General features: G+C 41.4%; 1 protein-coding gene across 1 annotated transcript in view; it reads right to left on the bottom strand.

Moving 5' to 3' along the window:
* Window positions 1-23,248, bottom strand: part of ACVR2B (activin A receptor type 2B) — a 139,626-nt gene that overhangs the window by 69,634 nt on the left and 46,744 nt on the right. The gene's annotated exons all lie outside the window — the stretch shown is intronic.

The raw sequence follows: 23,248 nt of genomic DNA, 5'->3' as shown, positions 1-23,248 counted from the left end.
AGTCAAAAAAAAAGGAAAAACTTAAATGAATCAAATTATACCACAGAATCTCTCTGGATAGAAATTCCATGCTTGAACGACAAGCATATAGCAATAAGAATACACTACTGACCCCCTCTGACCAGGATGGTAACGGGGACTATGAAGTGCTCAGGGAGATTAGAGAGGTTACAAAGGCAGAAAACTCAATAATAATGAGAGATTTCAACTATCCTCAAATTGACTGGGTATTTGTTGCCTCAGCAAGGGATGCAGAAAGCAGTTAGTCCTGCAACCCACAAAAGGGAGAGGCAATTCTTGATTTCATTCTAAATGAAGCACAGGGATCTAGTCCAAGAGGTGAATATAGCTGAAACGCTCAGTAATAGCAACCATAATGTAATTAAATTTAACACCATTGTAGGGGGAAAAAATCCCAAAGAAACCCACCACAGTGGCATTTAACGTCAAAGAGGGAAACAACATAAAAAATGAGGAAGCAAATTAAAAAAAAACTAAAATGCACCGTTACAAAGATGAAATGCCTGCAAACTGCATGGAGACTATTTTAAAACATTATAGGAGGCTCAAACTAAATATATACCCCAAATTAAAAAAAAAAAAAAAAAAAAAAAAAAGTAAGAGAACCAAAAAAAAATTGCCACTAGATAGTGTGACAAAGTCAGACCTGACAGTTCTGAAAGGGTGGTTGAAGGCAGGAATATCCGTCTCACATTGGTTAAAGCCTTTTTTCCAATGAAATGAAAGAGATTACCTCAGGTTAATTATGGACACCTGTATCTATTTAAGGGCAGCCTGTCACCTTTAAAAACATTTTCCTGTGAGAGAAAGAGGGAGAGGAGGAAGGAAGAGATTGTGTGTAGCGAGGGGAAAAGGCTTCTCCTAGGGAAAGAGCTGTTTTATCCTATAAGGTAAATCTGCCTCATCGCCAGAGGGAAAAACAGAGCCCTGGCAGGACAAAAGAAGTGTGTTGTCACAATGGATAAGTCCAAAGCATTCCACGAAGAGTTACCAAGGGATCTTATTAACCTGGGTGACTGGGCAACAAAATGGCAGATGAAATTCAATGTTGGTAATTGCAAAGTAATGTACATTGGGAAACAATCCCAACTATACATACAAAATGATGGGATCTAAAATAGCTGTTATCACTTAAAAATAAAAAAGATATTGCGGTCATTGTGCATAGTTCTCTGAAAACACCCAGAACTATTAGGAAAGGGATAGATGATGAAGAAGAAAATATCATAATGCCACTATATAAATCCATGGTATGCCCACACTTTGAATGCTGCACACAGTTCTGGTTGCCTATCTCAAGAAAGTTATATTAGAATTGGAAAAGGGTACAGAAAAGGGCCACAAAATATGGCTAGTGAGACGAAGGCAGCAGGGAGATAAAGGCAGCTAGCCGGCTGAGTTCGCCAGCAGAGGGAGAATAGGGTTGCATGTTGTTTTTTGTTTACTTAATTGGCAGGTACCTATAAGAAAGAACCAGCCATTGAAGGAAAACAGCACGTTGCCAACATTGCTTCCTCGGCCTGCAGCTGTGCCTGCCAGATAGGCATCCTGACCCGAGGCTTTCACCCAGGCCCTGGTCTTGACGTGGTGGGAATGAGACCTGCGTTTCCTCATCCACAAAAGCCAAGCAGGGGGAACCACCAGGTGTGAGAGGTATCTGTTGGCAGAGTCCCTCAGAAAGCAGGTAAGAGAGCTGCAGGAGGAGCATAGCATCTGGGAGCAAGTGAACATCACCAACAGGATGCACATGGAGACATCTGGGATCCAGGATGCTATAGGATTACCGTAGCACCAGAGGAGGAAGAACTGGCTGCTCTGCAAGGAGGAAACTGGTTGCTGGCCACCTTTGGGAGTAGACAGTGCTCCACTCCCCTCCCAAGTCCATCGAGGTGAAGAACCAGAGGGGGAGCTGATAACACTCTTCAGATATGTTAAGGGCTGTTATAAAGGGGACGGGAATCAATTGTTCTCCATGTCCATTAGGACAAGAAGTAATGGGGCTGAATCTACAGCAAGGAAGATTTAGGTTAGACATCAGGAAAAGCTTTCTAACTATAAGAGTAGTTAAGCTCCACAATAGGCTTTCAAGGGAAGCTGTGGAATCTCCATCACCTGAGCAAGGAAATCCAGTATTTGAATGATTTGATTGAAGAAGTCCTCCAGGCCAAAGGCAAAAGAGCTCAAGTCCCTGAGTAGGGTAGTCAGAGTAGAAGTTTTATAAGCATGTACATAATAGCTTGATGCTAAAAGCTGTGTATTACTGCCTAATATAATTTAAAAAAAAATGTAAACCGCTCTCCTACTGCCCTCGCTAGATCACACCCTTTAAAACTCCTACAGAGCGCAGCTGACTCCCACTCTAGCTCCAGGCCAGGCTTTGGCTGCAACCTTCAGTTCCTTGCAGCATGAGCTGCTCAGCTGGCAGCTTTCTTTCCTGGGCTCAGAGGGGAAGCTGGGGGGCAAAGGAGGTGTGAAAACAGCTTCCCTCTCCAAGTGGGGTGGGGTGAAAGAGTGCCCTTGGCTTACAGGAACCTCGCAGACCTCAGACTGTTTCTGCTCTGCACAGTATTTGGTTTTGTTCCCCCTCCCTCTGCTGCTGCTTGATTGCTTACAATAATTCCGGTTTCACAGGGTGTTGGGTTGACCGGTCAGTTCGTAACTCTGGTGTTTCCATCTTTGAGGTTTTACTGTATTATAAGAATGTTTAAACAGTTAAACTAGCCCCTCGAGTGTGCCGATCTGTTTTTATGCAATAAAAATCATGAACTTGGACTTTAGGCACAAGGGACCAAATTCATAACATGCAAGTGTTAATAGGGCATCCCTCCATCAGACCCCTCGACAGACCCAAAATACATGCATTGGTTAATAAAGTAGCTATTAATTACACCTAACTATATGTTAACAGAACACTTTCAGTCTACAGCCACTCAAACTGCGGATGTGTCAGAAAGAGTCCTACAAGCCGAAAGTTAGCTAGTTTTGAAGAAGTCCATGGGACTACTCAGACAGGTGCTACTCAATGTGAGCAAGACTACCAGAATCTGGTCCTAATGGCACGTCTACACTAGACAGTTTTGTTGGCAAAGCTACGTCAGTTTGGAGTGTGATGCTTTGCCAACAGATTAGGCCAGTAAAGGCCATAGGAAAGCTGGAGCTATATCAGCATAAAAGAGGTTATACCAAAATACCACTAGGTTAAAGCGCACCAGCAGGGTATGCATGGACCAATTAATGCGCCACACATTAGTGCATACCCCAATAGCACACATTATCCCACCGTGCAGACAAGTCCAAGGTATAAGGCCCAAGCTTAGAAAAGCAGCCAAGCACACAGTTAAATCCATCTCTGTTCAGAGCAGCATTTTAGCATGTATTTAACTTTGATTAATAAAAAATGCAAGCGGCTAGACCCTATGTGGGGCACACACTTCAAAAATAAAGAGAAAGGAAGAGATGATTGCTGGAATTTTATGGAAAGTTGCCAAAGGGGGCCAGACAGCTATTTCCATTATCAAAGACATACCTAGATTATAGCTACGGCTATATTAGATGAATGTGATTATAAACACATTCTCATTCCAGCTGCAGGTCATACCTGCCTTCTGACCCAAAGATTTAAAAAATTACAAACGCCTCATTTTCAAAATATTTTCTTTATCCTTGCAGGAATGCAGGAGAAAGAAATCCAGCCAGACCATTTAGGTGCAGTTGGCTTTAAAAGAAAATTCATTGAATCACTGGACAACAATTTGCCAACTGAGAAACCTTTTGACACAGTGAACAATATGCACTCAAAATGATGATACTATGGCTCACTCTCACACACACACACACACACACCCCCTTCTGTACTAAAGGAGAAGTTGTGAACTAGTTACTTTCAAGTGGAAACTTTTCAGTTTATCTCCACAAATGCACAAAATCCATTACAGTTAGAGATGAAGTCAAAACACTTAAAAAGGCAGCGACTGCAGCGCAGCGTATGAAGGTCCTTGGGATCTCAGCATTTCTAAGTGTGCACAATCAACCAGAGATTTGTAGAATACTGGCCACCAGAGAGCTGACCTGAAAAGTGCTTCTTTCTCCTAAAGGGCATCCTACCCTGCAGCAGATAATATATAAATGGTGCATCTCTCCTCTTTTATTAGGTTATTTTATTTGCACACTTTAAAAATTTAGTTTTTCTATATCTGGCAGTATGAATTTGAGAGCCAGACAGTTTATCCTCTGGCATTAGAAGACTAAGGAAAGAGCAACACTTCCTTGACTTGCTTTAAACATGTCCAATAGTAACACACAGCCTAATAACTGTGGCTAGTTGTTAATGGCTTCAACTCAGCAAAGCACTTAGGTATATCCATCTCTATTCCAACAAATCATCTAAACACAATATGGAGAGTGTTTATATATTATTGGGCTATGATTGAGTCAAAAGCACGTGCTTAAAGTGCTTCGCTGACTTAGGCCCTAACTGAAGATAAAGGGAAGTTTAATCAAATTTTCATTTTCGTGGAGGTCATCCCATCAGTTCTAACAATGACAAAAAAATTGAAGAATGGGGTTTAAAAAGAAGTTTAAACCTACTTTGGGGGAACAACTTTGGAAGACTAGATCACAGCAACTGGAAGTGAAAAAGCTCTAGTAGGTTGTCTATCCAAACTTAATCCAAGTGAAGAATTTCACTGAAAACATTTGGATTTAAACATACCTCCACAGAATCTGCAACCAAAACGTTGCAGCCCTGTGCTACTGCATGAGGATCAGTAAGTGAAACCTTCAAACTGTCCTTGAAGAAACTGTCACATCGCCCATTATTCAGCTCTGCAAATACAGGAGAATCTTGCATCCCGTATTTGCCAAATTCATGAGAATCACGCAGAGTTCTCCATGTTTCTGTCTAGGTGGCAGACACTGGAAAGAGCGGTGTGGGTTTGTGACATTTTTGTTTTTTTAATGGTGTGAAAATTAATGCGATGGAGAAATCTGCATGCTGGGAACTACCTCCCAGAGATCCCTGGGCAAGTCACTTCTATCCCACAATACGTGAACATTTCACAAAGATATTGTATCGGACAGTAGCACAGGGCACACTGGGATACCACTCCTGGTGCACTGCACTTTGCATCAACACAAGCACTCTTGGTGAGCAAGTCCAGCGCTGACGCAAGCAGGCAAGTATACATGCGCAAAAGCGATATACAAACTTCAGCAGCTGTATGCCAACTTAACTTGCAAAGTGGACATGATTTCAGTTCACCTTCCCACTCAATATTTATTTGAGACACTGTGTATTCACTTAAGTTTCTGGGTTATAGTTAAGAGTTCAGAGAATGTCAGGGACCAAAGAGTTAAATTAATTCCATTGTTTCTGGGCATTTCCAGCCATTCAAAAGCAGGAGGATTAGTGCCAATAATCTATAAATTGGCCCTTCAAATAAATGGATTTATTTTGAGTGCAGTAATCTTCTAATGCTCCTAATAAGCAAATACAACTTTTCCCCCTTAAATCAATACAATACTTTTAAGAGTCATCATTTAAAATGATACATAAGTCCCTCCAATTCACATGTTTAAAATTTGTTACGTCAAATATCCAGTCAGTTATTTATGCAGGCTTTCAGCTATTTCCTTTAGACTTCTGTGTCTCTACAGATACTCAAGAGATCAGAAACATTACAGTAGCTTGGAAACTACTTATCATTACATATCTTGTTAAAAGGTGCTAAAACATTTTATTCAACACTAAATCTGCAGCTCTTAGATAAACAGCTACTTTTTGCTATTAAAGAACACAATATGAAATATCTTGCAGTCAACATCACTCTTTCTTTAACTTCAAAGACTCTGTAGACTTTCACCGGGCCAATTAAATGAAAGAAAATATTACACTTGATTACTAATTAATGTTTGTTTCAGTGGTTGACCCACCATGTGCAAGACTTTATAGTATCACTGTGCTATTTTATTAGGATAATATTAATATAATAGAATTACATATTTTGATCAGCCAACTGAAGAGCTATAGATTCAAGATATTTTTAGAACTATTCATGCAACATGTACACTCTGTGGTGGGGTGAAAATTGTGAAGCGTTTTAATAGGGTCGCCTTAATCAGCCTTCAGCTGTTCCTATTCAACAAGCATTGACTAACACAATTAGAATGTGCAAATTGGAATGCATGATTGCCCAGATCTTCATGAACCAGCAACAAGTGTTCTGTAGTTCAAGGGTGGCTCATAGACCACAGCTGCAACAAACTATTACTAAAGGCAAGGTAATTGACAAGGAAGACCAATAGTCTATTCCATTATGGTAGCGCATGTTTCTACTACAGCGGATCAAAAATTAAAAGCCTAATTTCACACAGATGTTTAAAATTTCAAATTGTTTTAATTTGAAATTGGTCAATTTTTCATCTTCTTGAATATTTATGCAGATATTTCAAAATTTCGTCCCATGTTATTCAAAATGGTTATTGACATTTGGCTCACTGAAGCTTCAATAGCCATTTAAACAAAAGCACAGCTTTTTAAAGCACAGCACTTTCTTTAACAAAAGAAGTTTTAAAAAGTTAGCGGGGTTGACAATTTCCTCTTCCTCCGCCTCTCCCCTCCTCAACCACCAAATCTGGTTTTTTTGAAAGGTCATTTTTGACAAAATAACTTTTTCTTGAAAAGTTTGGACCAGCTCTATTTTCTATTATGCTTTTTGGGTTAAAGAATTAGGAGTACACTATGACTGGTCACATGCAACTAGGGACGAGGGGGGAAATTGATAAAGTCACTAGTGTAACCTTTGTTTTGAAATGTTCCCAATTAATATTAAGTTGTTAAAGGTAAGAGTGCAATGAAACCAAACTTAGCTTTCAGTTTCATTCCTTGAGGTTGGATACAGGAAATTTATTTAGTAGAGAACCACTCAGTGACACTTTATTTAAAAGGAAAATGATTCGTTGAGTAAACAGTGGTGCAATTATCATTTACACTGTTTCATCATGGAATGTAAGTACAATTATAGGTTTGTGTATCAGTGGGTGATCGAGTCCACTGACAACAGAGCAAAATACAGCCTTATAAACCTGGAATTGAATGGTATCCTTTTTTATATTAACCGGAACTTTCCTGCAATTTAGCAAGACTACTCCTTTTATACTCTATTATAATACTAATTAACATTCTATTGCCTCTTACCATAATTATATTTCTGCCACCTTCTTATGGACTCTTGACATTACACATTCTTTAAATGAACATCTGCAGCAATATCCTTCCCATACTATCAATATAGATAGCATTTTAATAAAACATTCACAACTCTTAAAAACACTCATTAAAAACCTTGCTCAAACCAGTTATAAACCAAAACATAATAACATAGCAAGGACATGACCCATGATTAACTTATCCCTAACTTTCTCACACTAGCAACTTCAATTTCTTATACTCCTCTGCACTTAAGATAATTTAGGCCCAAAACCTAACTTCTTATATATTTTGTAACCTAAACCATCCTTTGTTCCCCAGCCATAATGAGAGAAGAGGACAGATGCTGTGGCCAGGTCTACACTACATGGCTACATCCGTCATGGATCACACCTCTTCATTATAATCGGTACAAAGGCCAGCTATGCAAGTATAGCTGCAGCCACATTTGAAGCGCATTGCTAGTACAGTATATTAGTTTTCCTATACCAATAAAGTGTTCCTTTATTCCTAGTGCAGACATGGTCAGTGCGAGGTCAGAGCTACCAGCGGTGTTTGTCCCATCCACCGAGTGGAGCAAACATAGAAAAAAGTGCTGAGTACAACCTTAAAACCCCAGCCTCATCCAAATGTATCAAAATTAACAGATTTTTTTTCTCCAAATAGCTTATGATACTGATTTACTCAAAATGGGAAATAATTATATTTACAAAATATATAGAGAGAGATGTAGAGTCTTAGTTAAAGTAGTCTCTCAATAGTAATTATTTATTAATGTAATTAATTAATACATACCCTTATTAATTTAAGGGTAAAATTAATGAATCCCTCAGAAGACACCCCTCCTCTCAAAAAATGGGGAAGTGAAAGAGCTAATGGCCTGCAAAGGTTTATCGTCTAAATCAGAGGTCCCCAAAGTATGAGACACACCCCCAGGGGGACATGGAGGAACCTACGGGGGGCACGGCGGGGCTCAGGCCAACCTCCACAGGGAGCTGGAGGGAAGTGCCACCCAGTCCCACTTTGCCCATAGTTCTGCTCCAGCCCCATCCCCTAGCCACAGCTCCAGCCCTGCGCCCAACCATGGCCCCAGCTGCAGCTCCGGCCCTGGCCTCTGGCTCCCAGCCCCAGCTGTGGTCCTGCTCTTGTCCCCGGCTCCAGGGGACGGGTGATGGGGGGGTGAAGACAGAGTCCACTACAAGTAAGGGGGAGCATGACCTAAAGTTTTGGGACCAATGATCTAAATCCATCTGGGATTTACAGGAGCTCTAAAGCGATTGCCCAAACCCGGTAAGCTTAGTGGTGGAGATTTTCAAAGCTGTTTAAATCCCCTAGACTGCTTGAAAATCTCAATGGCTTCATAGCGCACAGTTATTTCTGCACTACTGGACCAGAACTCAACGCACAAATTTAAACTTGTTTTTAATCATGAATGACTTAAATCCCTACAAATATAAACTTATAAACAAGAAGTGCTGACACACACCCCTTCCCTTAACGTGAGCTAGTTTTACCTATCAAACCCTGTCAAGCTATTAAGAAAAGAACCCATCTACATTGTTTGTCTCTGGAAGGAGTTCTTGTTTTAATACACTGGTCATATTTCCTGCCCAAGGTCCATACGGAAAGTCCACAGATCTCAGGACACCCTTGGAGGCCCAAAGGATTCAAGTGGAAACAGACTCTCTGGTAGACGGTACTTGGGCCCTACTCACTCACAGCAGCATGGCTTGTGAGAGCCTCACCAACCTTCAAGTTGGAGTCTGACAGCCCAGAGTAGGAGCCTGTCAGAATTAACTTTCTGTAAGAAACCTCTGATGATTTCTTGGGGAATGGTGCCTCTGACAAGCCACATACACTGGGAGAGCCCACAGCAACCTGCAGCTGCATTGTCTCAACGCTGCTTTCTACAATAGATTTTGGCCTAAGCAAACACATTGCCTCCTCTCCCCCACCCCCAGTTATGTCATCCCTCCACAGAAAACATAGGAAGGGATGACAGGGTTCTTCTATATGCCTACTACCTAGATCAGTGTTTCTCAATTATATTTTGCTGTGGCATCCTTGCACGGCCATGCGATACCCTCCACCGACAAGTCCAGGAAATCTTCCCCTTTTCGGCGGCACTCTGTAAGCAGTTTTCGGCGGCGTGCTCACGGGCTGTTCGGCGGCACGCGATTTGTGTTGATTTCGGCAACGCGGTTCCGCTTTTTCGCGGAACCCTTCAACTCCGCCCGCGGAACCCCAGGGCCAGGGTTCCGCGGAACACTATTTGAGAAACACTGGCCTAGATAAACATTCAGATATTTGCTAGCTCATTGTTACATAAAACTGAACATTTTCCTTTCAACACCGCATAGCACATGCGGTTGTGGTTCTCAGTTTTACTCCATTATTGAGGATATGGCACTCTATAGCGGAACACAGCCTTTTAAAAAAAAAATGTAGCTTCATTAAACATGAGCAGTAAGTTCATCTAAATAGTGGGCCACTGTGTCAGTCTCACTGTGCTTCAAAAGCCCGTGCTATCCAGGGGTCAGCCTAGCATCAGAATTTTGCCAGCTTTCTCTGTAACACATTAATAAAATGGGGTAGAATAAAGGAGGAGTGTGCATGATCCAAGGATTGGTTCTAGTTTAAATGGCTCATTCAACTGCTCCTTAAATTTAGAACAATAATGTGAGCAAACCTCTGCCACAACTGTAAGAGAATCAGAGTGGCCAGAAACAGTTCAGGACTAGGGAATGTTTGATTTTTCAACACTATGTCTGACGTCCCCTACCTCTACTGTATTACCTACAACTGCACCATGCTCGCTTGTAAGTGACGGGTCCACGCACACACACCCCTCAAGTGAGCAAAACCAAAGATCATTAACACTGAAATTAAAGAGTAGAAAAATCAGGACAGGGCTTACAATTAGCAGGTCTCCAAGCCACTACAAATTGTGACTGGGGTGAAGGAAAGAATCAAGTCATAAGTTACACCTCCTATTTATTCGCCTCCTTCGGTGAGGAAAGGAAGAGTCATTGCCTTTCTATCCAGTCACTGCCGAAGAGAGTGTGGGGCCAGCTTGTGAGTCAGAGAGCTTGCATAAGATGTGGAGGCTCCAAGCCGCCGCTTTTTCTCTGCTTGCGCTTACGGCCCCGAGCTAATGGTGTTCAACAAGTTGATGGTTACACTGATGCAGCTGTGCAATGCTGTTAATTCTTTCCTTAAGCCAAATCTTCAGAACTCCAAAGGCTCAGCTTGACCTCTGACCCCCAGTGCCGTATGGTTTAAAGCAAGCAGCTGGCCCAGCTTTAGCTGGTTCAAAAAAGGCTAAAAACAAACATAAAAAACCCCAGAAAATCCATTTCAGTGATATTTTGATGTAAAACAGACCTATTTGCCCATAAACTATTCTGTACATGCCATTGCTTCCTCTCCCATGCGCACACAGTATTAAATCATTACAGTGTGCTTTTCCTTGAAAACCGCATTGCTTCCTTTACTTCAGCCACCAGAACGGACAATGCAAAGCTCGGTTTAGTACTGTGTTACAACAGTTTGCACCACATGGAGTTGGTTTTTTTGTTTTTTTTTTAATAAATCTTTATACCAATTGCTGTCTCTTTCCTCCCAGATTCTCTGGATACAGTGGGGGTGAGAACCATCACACATTAAGGCTTATATGAAGAAGGATGAAAAGTCTTTCATGGCATGCTTACATCTTGTAGGTCCTGGGGAGAGTCTGCCCAAATCCCATCCTGAACCCACATTCCAACCTTTTCCCTCAATAAAGAAGAGTTCAAACAGTCTGATCCCACCAGGAACAAACTTGAGTGCAGTTTCACACTTTACACAGATGAAATATTGTTAGTCGAAACATTTGCTTTGGCTAATCCAATAGCCATAAGGGCCACCTGCTGAGTAATTGATGAGCCCTCCTCAGTAACCAGCATACCATTAGTGGAGTTTTCAGAACTTCACCATATTTTATGACTATGTAGAAAAAGATCCGAGAGTAGGCTGCTGAGGAAAGGTGATAGACCATCCATTCCCGAACGCACCATTCTGGAGAGCTACTGAGTGAAACCGACAACAATATAGAACTACCTCAGTTTTAAAATACGCGACTTCTTAAACCGTGTTTCCTGGTAATTTATATTAGCTTTTTTGATATTCTTGTCTGAAACTTCATCTCTTCTTTAAAACACAACTGGGCCCCTAGTCAACATTAAACAATAGAGGAAACAGTTATAACTAAGTGTTCAATCAATGTGGAAAAAAGGGTATTTTTCTCTCCCCTCTGACCATATGAAATTCTGACCACTTTTTCAGACCATGTTACTTGACATGAAGAACCTCCAGTAACCTGATTTTTTTTTTTTTTTTGGTTGAGTGTGTTGGCATTAATACTTGTATTAATTTACTCTGTAATGTATCTGAACTATACACTCATAATCATGAACAACATATCTTGCATCTACCACCATTCAGCATTCTCTCAGACTGTAGTGAAACAAGGTTGGCCTTTTTAAAATTATGCTATTAGTTAATGCAGCTTCTGTTAAAAGTTGAATCTGTTAAAGAAAAAAGATTGAACACAATCTGGCAAAAATCTAGTGTCACCCTACATTAAACTAGGCCACTGCGATTTAGTTTCGATTTCCATGGCAATGTACTAGAATCATTCTTCTATAAAGCATGCATCTTGCGCCTATTGTAGACAATATTTCATTTAGAACAATGTGACAACTCTGTCTAAGAAGGTGCTCAAAACACTGGGCTTTAGGAGTTCTTTAAAATGTCAACTTATATATTTGTTGCTCCCAAGATACTTTCAAGGAGAGAAAAATGTCATTATGATAATGCTGACAATTTTGTAAAGCAATTACAGGTAACTAGGAATCAGCATGTTTTGCCCTTGAAGAAACCCTGTAGAATGGTATAGTACAGGCTCCTCTAACTTAATCATTAGATTTCATTGAATATATATAGAAAAGATGTTATTAATGTTACTCTCTCTCCTTCTAAAAATTACAGAAGCAGTAATGAAGAAAATTTAGAGATTTGATTAGCTGGGCTGAAACCTTTGTACATGGCATATTAAAACGACTGCTATTATGATGCAAAAGCTTTTGAAGTCAACCTACGTATTTCCACTAATAAGCTATAAAAATAAATTTCTTTATGCAAATTACATACATTTCCAGAAGATATTCAAGGGCTGATCCAATACCCAACAACGTTTATCTTAGGGACTTATATGGCTCTCATTTGAGCAGCTCAAAATCTTTAATGTATTTATCCTCACAACACCCTGTAAGGTGTGAACAGACGGAGACTAGGTGTTGAAAGGCTAAGTGACTTACCCAAGGTCACACAGGAAGTCTTTGGTGGAGTTCCAGGTTAATTCCCTAATGAGAGAACTGTACTTCCTCAATGGTGAGACTCCCTAAGACCCCAAACTGAACTTCACACATAGCAGTACCATAGTCTTCTTAAACTAGAATGAATTGTTTCCTTATTCTCCCTTTGCACTAACCTGTAGATTGTTTAGCTATCTTTCCAAAAGCCAAAGATTTTGCTACATCTATCACTTCAGAAAACAAGATAGTTACTGTCAGTCTCCTTCTGTCAATGCAGAAGCATTTTCAATTCCACTAAGGAATATAAATTCTCTGTGGAACAGTGAATCTTACTTAACTACAGCTGCAAACCAACAAGAGGGTACTCTGCTTTTGGTGGATCATACACCAAAACGGTGGCTTATTTAGTTACCTTGGCTAACTATTACTGTGGGATATTTAAAGAATAAAAATAAGATATTTTGATTCTAGGAGAGGTTTCAGGTTAGGAAATAATTAAACTGAAAAAGAGCATTAGATACAATCAAAACTACAGGCACAAAATAGAGGGAGGCACAACATAATTAGCCAAATTGAAATGTAGCCACAGCACCAGGATCAACACCCTCTACGTCATGTGTGAATCATGCCTTGAGACACAAGCAGCACACACAACTTCACACAAGGGAAAAAAATGTAGTAAAAGAGCCTGAAGAGCTCTGGCTCCCTACTTCTGGTAGCAGTGGCAACGATTACCGACAAAGGAAAGGTATCAGATAAGAATGCTTTAGACAGCGGCACTTCCCTATCAACAAGCTGTACTGTGTCAATAATGGATAAATTTAGTCAACAGGGAAGGGAAGCAGTTTAACAGAGGTCTGGTCTATACTTACCAGCAAATTTGGCGGCAGTCAACGGGAGTTACGCACACTACGTAGAGTAGCTTGCATAACTTACGTCAACTTCCTAAAGTCCTTTCTGTGCGCTGTCTCTACTACGCTGCGCTGACGAGAAATGTGTACCCATTAACACAGCGCTATGCATTTTGTGGAGGTAGTTTTATTAAATCAACTTCCGGATCGATTGAGTGGGTCTTCACTTCCGCTCAATCGATCTGGGTAAATCGATCTGATGACGGCGAATTTGCCACCATCAGTGAAGACATACCCAGAGTAAGACCCGGGTCCTGCACTTGGCTCAGTCCACTCAAAACATTTACTCTAGGCCCAAGTTTATTGTCTAATAGTTGGGCTTTTTAGTAAACTAAGAACCAAAGAAAGTTCACAGAGTGCAGAATTTTATCACGGAGACACAAACATTTCCATGGGGAGTGAGGCTATGCCATTCACGAGAGAGAATCTTCCACCAAATTCCTGATTTTCCTATATTCTAGCATCACAGGACAGCAGTTGGCAAGTACTACTTCTATCTAATGCTGCTTACACCTTCCCCACTCCAGCTCAGCATTCATGTAACCTTTATACAGGTCACATGAGCACAAGGGGAGGGGTGTGGGCTGGTGATGGAGCAGCCACAAGTTAAGAAGATTAGATCCTTCAAAAACTACATTACAACTTTAAAGAAAACTGCAAAAAGTTTACATTCATTAATATAATGTGTGCAGGATCTTATTTGGTCTAGCCAACATAATTACCAATTAGGATTTTAAAAGGTTTCTTGATAACAACTGGAAGATTGACTAATTACTATGCCCCAAATAAGTAATGAACCTTACAGTATTTCACTGAAAAACCCTGGTGCATTTTTGACCATGTAAGTTTCAGTTTCTGTAAATTCCAATTCAGTGCTTCTTCACAGCTACCAAAATAATGCCAGGAAAATCAAATTTTAAACTCCACATACATTGCTGGGCCTCTAGGCACTAGCCTAACACAAATTAATAAACAACTGTGTATGCAGTTTTGACCTTTTCTAACAAACTCCAACCGGAGGCTATAAAACAAACTATAATAGAAATATCTGAAGAACAGTTCAAAATAGAAGTAATTTTGAAGCCATCAAATCCTTGCCACTTATTTGAAGTCTCATTTTAGCACTGTAGGTTCTTTTAATTTGAATCAGATTCTCCTACGGCATTACCAGCACCACCTTCTGCCATGTCTGTATGAATGATATAACTAGAACTAAAATGACAAACTTAACATAGCACACTAGATGGATTAAAAACTGGCTAACTGATAGGTCTCAAAATGCAACTGTAAATGGGAAATCATCATCAAGTAGGTCTGTTTCCAGTGGAGTCCTGGAAGGGCGGTTCTCAGTCCTACGCTATTTAACATTTTAATCAGAGACCTGGAAGAAAACTAAATGATCATTGATAAAGTTCGCAGATGACACAAAAATGGGGGAAGTGGTAAATAACGAAGAGGACTGGTCACCAGTACTGAGTAATCTAGATCGCTCAGTCTGGGCACAAGCACTGGGCACAAGCAAATAATATGTTTTAATACAGCAAAATGTAAACGTATAAATCTGGGAATGAAGAACATAGGCCATACTTCCAGGATAGGGACTGTCTCCCGGGAAGCTGACTCTGAAAAAGATTTGGGGGGTCACTGTGGATAATCAGCTGAACATGAGCTGCACATGAGTGTGACATTGCAGCCAAGAGAGCTAATGAGATTCTGAGATGCATATACTGGGGAATCAAGTATAAGTGGAGAGGTTGTTTGACCTCTGTATTTGGCACTGGTGCAACAGCTGCTGCCCACAATTCAAGAAGGATATTTGTAAGTTGGAGAGGGTTCAGAGAAGAGCTATGAAAATGATTAGGAAACATGCCTTATAGTGACAGACTTAAGGAACTCAATCTACTTACATCACTGACATTTTTTTAATCAACTTCAATGTTTTGTTAAAAGATCTACTCTAGGAATTATTTTGGGGAAGTTCTCTGGTCTGTGCAACAGGAGTTCAGACTGGATGATCACAATGGTCCCTTTCCAGCCTTAGAATCTATGTATGTATGTGTCTATAGTACCATTCTCAGGTTACCCCATGTTGCAGCTCTACTGGTGATAGCTGATGGCACAAGGGCTCACACAAAAAAAGTGGCTGCCTCCATTTTAATCCCCACTTCACTGAAACCTGCTCTGAGCAGGACTGCACTATCCTGGGCTTACTATGCCAGCAGCTGCCGAGGGCCCTATCTGCTCTAGCATTCCCTCGTTCACTGTTCACCTGCAGAGATGACACAGTGTTAACACTGGTAGAACCTTTTAGAGAAAAAAAACCTGAGTGTAGAAACGATCTATGCATCAGTCTCTCATGGAATGCAAGTGCACTACTAGGAGTAGTGACAGGGAAAAAACTGGAGACATCAGACCTCTGAGCAGGGCCTCCTGGGGTACTGGGAACAATGCACTCATTGGAAGCCCTTACTACACTTGTTCTACATTTGCAGATTGCGCTCCTCCTGGCCCTGTTGTGCCACTACAAGTTGTAGCACAGAGGGGCTGGGGACCATGGCTACGCTTTCTCTGAGGCCCAAAGCACCTTTGTTATTTGTATTGTTGCAGTGCCTACAAACCACAGTCACAGACCCCATTGTGCTAGATGTACAAACAAGCTAGATGTGCTAGATGTACAAACAGAACAGGTTGGTTAGTTCCATGGCACAGTTATAGGCACAGGGCCTATATGAAGCTTCTAGTGCCAGTGATCAATGTAGTGATTCTACAACCATCACCACAGGCTGCCAGCCAGCCTCATATAAGTCCTCGCTGCAGGTACATAGACTCTCCACAGGCAAGACCACTGCAGTAGCTCTTGAGGGGTACCAACTAATAACTGGGTTCTTGCATGCCCAGGCAAGTTCTGCAAGGGATCTCGGAGCAGCATGGAGCCTCAGAGGTGAAGTGAACAGGCTGACCGGTGTGTGGAAAACACCCTGACACTCCTTAACCCAGGCCCCTAGTTAACAGGTCCATAGCAAAGACCTCAGTGGTTTCTAGGGCAGACAAGAGTGTCATACTCTACAACGGGGTAGCAAGTGGATGCAGGCATAGCATTTGACCACTACTATAAAAGGTGCATGGAACGAGTCCACATCGAGGGCCATAGACTGCACCCTAACTCCTCCCAGTCATCTTGTGAACGCATGCATAGATGAACAATTGAGAGAGTATGGATGGTGCGCAGCAAGCCATCACCACTGAAAGCAATTCATGCATGTGTTCCAGTGATGGAAAAAAGTTTTACAGTGATGGGCAAGTGGCAATGTGACAGGCGTGTGATGCATGTAGGCACGCCCATGGCATGAATACCTTTGTGGAATGCTAGTATTTTATGCAACAACCCTACCAACCAGCTCACCTGAGAGACTCACCAGTATTTGTTGCAAGAGAATTGGCCACGTATAGGGTTGGTTTCACTGTAATGTCAATCTCGCTGATGATGCGCAACTCTCAGAGATTGGTGCAGGGTGCATTCTTCTGCCGAGGTCGCCCAGTCTCAGAGCCACAACTAGCTGTTGGCTTTGCCATTAGCAACTCCATTGCTTCCAAGTTCAAAAGCATACCTAAAGGCATAAGTGATCATCTTATGGTTCTATGGTTGCCACTGAACCAGAAGTGGTATGTTACCATCATGAGCATTTATGCTCCTAACATGATAAAGAAAAGTTCTACAGTAACTTAGGCAAACTCATTATGTCTACATCAGCGTCAAATGAACTGATCATCATGGGTGACTTTATTTCCAACCTTTGCTTTAATGTGGTAATCTGGCTGCCTGCCATCAGACAGCATGAGACTGGGAAAGAGAATAGCAATGGAACTTAGTGAGTGTGTCAAGTGGCAACTAGTAATATCACAAATACCTTTTTCTGCCTACGAGACAAAAAGAAAACATGGATGTACCGAACATCCAAACAATGGCATCTTAATGACTTCATCATCATCATCCAGCAGCAAGATCTACAGGATGAACAAATCATTGCAGCCATGTGCAGCGCAGACTGCTGGACAGACATGATCCTCACCAACTGATAGTAGCAATTTGACCAGTGTGTTGCAAGTCACCATCTAAACCAATCAGACATCTCAATGTAAAGCGAGTACAAGATGAAGCTAAGCTATACGAGCGCAGTTCTAGAATACATTATACTGTCTGACCCTGCTGGCTTGACTACTAGTGGTAATGTAAACAGCGAATGGGTGACTTTTTGCGACACATATCGAGTTGGTCTCACCACTTTGGGTACATCAAAACAATGTCCTCAAGACTGGTTGGATGAGAATGATCTAGAAATTCAACAGCTACCCACTAAAAACATCAAATTCTTGTATCCCGTGTCCCTGTAGGCACAGATATAACATCCAGGAACCTGGGTCATGGCATCTAATATAAGCTTAGAAACATGCAGGATCGATTGTGGAATGTTAAGGCAGATGAAATTCAGGGCTACAGCAACTGTCATGAGACCAAAGACTTGAAAAACATATGGTCCTACACATCCCATTACAGTGCCTCTGAAGAGTGTGGACTGCCTCACACTGGTCACTGACAAAGGAGAAAACCTTCAGAGGTGGCAACACCATTTCAGTGATCTTTTGAACATGCTGTCCAACAACGCAGATGAGGCATTAATAAGTTTAGCGGATCAGCCAAGATGTAATGACAACATGGATGCAGCCCCAGTCAGCATTGCAATCATTGCCCTGAAGAACTGCAGTGCTCCTGGATCTGATGGCATTTCTGCAGAAATATTCAAGTAGCAGGATCTCACCTCTGTGGCGACTGCATGGACTATTTCTTAATATATGGAGTACAGACAACATACCGACGTCACCATATTGGAAAGGAAAGGTGAAAAGTCTGACTGTGGTAACTATTGCAGTATCTTGTTACTCTCCATTGCTGGAAAGATTCTGACTAGCATGCTCTTTGATTCTCTGTATGCAACATCGATAACCGCATGCTACTGGAGTCACAATGTGGTTTTACGTAAGGAACAGCAGACATATTTGTAATCTGTCAGATGCAAGAGAAATGTAAAGAACAGCAACAGAACCTTTACACTGTCTTTCCTGACCTGCCTAAAGCATTTGACAGAGTCAGTAGACCTGGGCTTTGGCAATTATTACATAAATTTGATTGTTCAGAAAAATTCATCAACATTCTGAGGGTATTTCAGGATGGAATGCTTAGATGAATCTGCATAAATGGTGTTGCATCTGACCTATTTCTTATTATTAATGGTATTACGCAGGGCTTTATAATTGGTCCACTCTTGTTTAATCTCTTCTATGCAGTAATGTTCAATGATGCTACTAGAGAGATCGTGCTGGTATCAGGGTATGTTTCTGATCCCCTGAATATTTTATCTGAACAGGCTACAATCTTCTGCAAAATTTTTCTGAGGCAATTATACTGCTGTATGCTGATGGCTGTGCTCTAGATGCAAATACTTTAAAGCAGTGTTTCTCAATGACCGGTCTGTGGACAGGGGCTGGTCCCTGAGATCTCCCTGACACAAGTTTAGGAAAGCAGTAAGCAAGTCCCTGGTATCAAAAAAGGTTGAGAAACATTGCTCTGGAATATATAAAATTGATTACAGACAGATTTGCAGAGTCTGCAGAAAGATATGGTCTGGAAAAGACAGAGGTCATGTGTGAACCTGCACCAGGGAAACTCTAGATGGAATCCAAAGTCACCATCAGCAACACACAGCTGAATGCTGTTACAGACTTCTGCTGTCTTGGGAGTATATTGCCAAATGATGTTGTTGTAGATGAAGAGCTGACTAGTCGTATCAACAAAGCCAGTTCATCATTTGGAGATTATCAGGTAGAGTCTGGCAGCAATATGGTATTAAGCTTCAAACCAAGCTAAAAATCTATAAACCAGTTACGCTGTCCCACTTGTATGGGTGTGAGATCTGGACCCACTACAGGCGTCCCATTAAGTTTCTAGGTAAGTTCCATTTATGACATCTTCATGCCATACTCCACATCAAATGACAGGATAAAATTACCAAGGAGGTTGTTCTAGAACATACTTCTTGCATCACATTTACACAGGGCCGGTCATGTGTGGAGGATGGGTGACACCAGAATGCCAAGCAGTCGCTATATGGCAAACTGAAAGTGGGCAGCTGTATAGAAGGGAGCCAGAAAAAATACTTCAAGGATACACTGTTTCAAGCTATGCTTCAGTGTAACATTGACGCTAACAGCTGGGAGTTGGCATTCAGCAACAGATTGACTACTGCTTGTCAGCGTAATCTATGACGGGGTTACCCAGTTTGAGATTAACTGCTGTATGGATCTGGAGGCACAGAGGCTGAGTCATAAACAGCGGCAGGATTGGCAGGCACAGATTGTAATCCCTTTGTTGGCTCAAGCGATCTATGCACTTCATGTGGAAAGAACTGCCACGCATGCAATAGTTTTAGCCACAGACAAACTCTCAAGATGTCAAACTGTTGTCAGCCTCATCTTCGGTCAGAAAGGACAAGAACAACCACCACCACCAGAACAACAAGATGGTCCCTGCCCCAGAGAGTTTACAATCTAAGCCTTCATCTCCATTATGAATGCCTCTTGCCTGAGTGAGAGAAGGGGCTCCATGAACACTGCATCACTCCGTCCTAGCCCACCCTAGCAGGGCAACCAGAAGGTGGCTCTAGAGTGAGGGAACAACATAAAGCACAGAAGTGGTGCTTTGTTTTGTTTTTAAAATTTCAGTTAATGAGGGTAGCAGTCCCATTTCCATCCCATTACCCTTTGCAAATTCCTTGGTCAGGCTGGCATTTGATCTTTGACCTCAGTTAATAAATAATCAACAAGAACGAAATTATCTATTTAAAAATAAATAAATAAATAAATAAATAAATAAATAAATAGAGGGAAAGCCAGGGTGGCTTCTTAGTGTCTCACACTAACATCCTTATTTCCGAGCGGTAACCTTAAACAGGAAGGGGCCCCAGCCCGAATACCAGAGGTCATGACCTTTCCTCGGGTTTTAAACAAGATTCGGTTGACCTTTATCACACAAATTCCACCAATGGAATTTCTACTCCATCAGTATTAAGTCCCAGCCCACCCCCCAGATTCCTCCCTTTCTGAAAGTAACTTTTTAACCATTTAGAAAAAGCTTAATCCCAGAACTATCCTCCATTTTGGTGCATCTTACACTTCACTAAGTAAGATCAAAGCAGAATCAACATTACTGTAGTACAAAGGAAGTTCATGAGAGACATTCTCTCTAGCACAAAAAAAAATCATAAATGTTACAAGCCCAAACTGATCTAAATCTGCTGTATCCAGAGATTAAATAATTATAAAAATAAGCATCAGCATTTCAAAAGGTGGTAGATGCCTTCAGCATTACACAGACATCCACATAAATCAAATGGATAAAAATAAACCATGACACAAAGACAAAAAGCCTAAAACACACACATCCCTCCAAAAAACATAGGGCAATTACATTTCTGCTAAATGTTTTAAAGAAAGAAAGGTGATACAATTTCTGCAATTTCAGAGTATCCAATTACACAAAAGAATTTTCTGGCCATATAATGTGGTTATAGCTGAACAGGTATTTCATAAAACAGGAGGAGTTTGTTAGTTTTTTTTAATACACTCATGTTACATTATTTGTGGCATACAACGAGTAACAATTAGCATGATCTTTCCAAAAAGCTGTAAAGTGAGAGCCATCAGATCACATGGATTTTCTCCAGCAGACCGCATAGCATTTCAGCAAATTAAGGAAATGGAAGGTTTTTGATAAATTACATTAATTCCCACATCCCAGTGCAACATAGCTAAGAATTCCATAAACTTCTAACTACACTAATCTGCCACACAGGAATCACATAGCTAAGAATTCCATAAACTTTTAACTACACTAATCTGCCACACAGGAATCACTGACTCATTACTATCTCTAATAAAAACTAATACCTCCCTCATCAGCAAATCAGTATCCTAGAGTCCCCAATGTTCTTAAAGACTTATTTTGCTTAGAGTGCTGTCTCATGCAGTTCCCAAATTGTTAGGAAATCCTACCTCATTAGTTTAGTGGTTAATTGTCCTTCTAGCAGAGCACCCCCCTTTAGCTGTAATGTTTATAAACAGTTTATAACTGGCAGGGGGGGGGGAAGCAGATGGGGAGAAAAACTAAAGATTTCCTACATGTTTCTATTCTATGCCCCTGTTTTCAGTAGCTTAGAGCTTATTGGAACACCCACAGCTTTTTAGATGGCAATTTTCCAGGTTTGGTCTTTGCCCAAAAACAAGTTATTTATTTTGAAATTGAGCCCAAATGTCTCAGCCATTCTTGCATGTGAAGACTTGGGAGACCTACATTCAATTCCCTGCTCCGGCACAGCCTGCCTTTGTGACCTTAGGTAAATCATTTATCGTCTCTGTGCCTTGGTTCCACATGTGTAAAATGAGGATAGTAGCAGGGGCACTGTTAGGATATGTACATTAAAGATTATGAGAAACTATAGTGATGGGAGCTATAAGTACCTTAAAGAGACAAAAAGATAGAAAAAAAAATACTTTGTCCACAACAATTTGTGACACCTCCCCTGCAAACTGCTCCATGGCTGACACAGCTGGGGAAGAGAAAAGTTTGAATTTCATAGGGTCTATGAATTTCAACAGTCTACACTGAAGAGGCGTGCTTTATGAGTGTTCCAGTAAAAATTGGTTTGATTTGACAATAATGAGCCTTTGGATAATTCGCTTTGCACATGCTCAGTTCAACTGGCATGGACTTGAATGCATTTTTAACAAACTTTCAGAGTAAAAGTAGGTTGCTATGTACATGCACAGAGAACAGGACAAGGCTCTCGCTATACATATTTAGATAGTAAGTTGTTTGGAGGCAGAGTCCTTCTTTTTGTTCTGCGTTGTACAGTGCCTAGCACCATGGGGCCTTGGGCTATGACTGGGGCTTGTAGGCACTATGGCAATACACAAATAATAATAGGTCTAGGAACCTGGAGCAATTTATGCAGAGGGACAGGGAAGGGGGGGAGCTCCTTTTCTCTGTCAAAAGGGCCAACAACGTAGAGTTTCAAAGCTGGATGGTGTTTCAAAGCTGGATGGAAGCAGGAGCTCTATCCCTAGGACAGGAGCCAATGACTGGTGAGCAATCCAGAGAAAGACAGGGCCAGACACTGGAACTACCCTACCCCAACTCTCCTAGGCATCCTCCCAGGATGTTTGAAGCTAGAAAGATCTTGCCCTTGAAGCAGTCAGAGATGAGGGCAGGAGATTCTTACACCTTGGACACTTCCTTCCCATCTGAATTAACCTTACTTGGTCTTGGGAGCCATGTGCAATGATGAACAGATTAAGTTGTAGGGGGGAAAGTAACCAACTGGCTGGCAGTACCAACCTTGCCCCAGGAAAACAGTCCTAAACAGATTCAAGTAGTCCATTACCTCACTCACTGCTGTGGGAGAAGGTTAGCTGACAGCCAGGAGCAGAAGCCCCTTTGGTCTTATCACCAGGCCGCTCTTCAACCACAGAAAGTACTAAGTAAGGGAAATCCTTCACAGGACCCGCTCCCTACAGAACTGCTGTTCGGGAGGGGGGGACAGGAAGAGAGGTGTGGGAAAAGCCAGAAAATCCTGCAGAGACAGAAATGCCTCAAATAAGGCAACTGGCCTCTGGAAGAAAGTGCATGGATCCAAGCAGAGAAA

This window comes from Emydura macquarii, unplaced genomic scaffold (genome assembly GCF_026122565.2).
Source record: "Emydura macquarii macquarii isolate MOO-44397 ecotype Brisbane River unplaced genomic scaffold, CSIRO-AGI_Emac_v2 contig_719, whole genome shotgun sequence".
In the NCBI taxonomy this organism is placed as follows: Eukaryota; Metazoa; Chordata; order Testudines; family Chelidae; genus Emydura; species Emydura macquarii.
This window is presented reverse-complemented; position numbering and strand designations above follow the sequence as displayed.